The sequence below is a fragment of the Elephantulus edwardii genome, unplaced genomic scaffold, assembly GCF_000299155.1.
Source record: "Elephantulus edwardii isolate Elephantulus edwardi_28Jun2011 unplaced genomic scaffold, EleEdw1.0 scaffold00054, whole genome shotgun sequence".
NCBI classification, from domain to species: Eukaryota; Metazoa; Chordata; class Mammalia; order Macroscelidea; family Macroscelididae; genus Elephantulus; species Elephantulus edwardii.
Window position 1 is genome coordinate 608,158 of NW_006399804.1, and position 830 is coordinate 608,987.

The window sequence follows — 830 nt, forward strand, 5'->3', positions numbered from 1 at the left end:
AGAGGGTTAAACCAGACTGCTCCTTGAAGGCAAGGATTCTGGGGCTTCATCTGACATACTTTGGACATGTTGTAAGGAGGGACAGGTCCTTGGAGAGGGATATCACGTTTGATAGGATGGAGGGACGGCGCAAGTGGGGAAGACCCTTCTATGAGCTGGATTGATTCAGTGACTGGGCAATCAAGATGGGTGTGCCAGAGGCAGTGTGATTGGTACAAGATAGAGCAGGGTTTAGGGCTATTGTACATAGGGTCGCTATGTATCACATGCGACTTGATGGTGCATAACAACAACATATATAATTACAGTCTTGTAAAAAGTAAGGAAAGCAAGCACTATTTTTTTTAATTTCTTCATGCTGGAGGTTTGATATGATATGGCTAAAACTGAGAAGATTGAAAAATCCAGGGCACTTAATTTTACGCATACAAAACCTTTAACTAGACCAGTAATTTGTTGTCGAAACAGAGCAAGGGAACATTGCATGGTATAAAATCAGGATACCTGTGCATCACTGTTGTATCCTTTCTTGATACCTATTCAATCTGTTGTTTTTATTGTTGATTGCTGTCAAGTAGAGCATGACTCATGGCGACCTTGTGAGCAAAAGACCTGAAGCCTTCTGTACCTATCGTCGTTTCTCAGTTTCCAGAGGCATGTTGTTTAGGAAGCCGATGCCACTGTATACTGAGCAAAATTCTTCGAGAAACTGGAGTCTATAAAGAAAAATGTGGGTTCAGGATCAGAGCAAGCTTAATCAATAACCTATTATGCAGATAGCACAATTTTACCTGCTAAAATTTAGGAGGATTTGAAAGACTTGCTTCAGA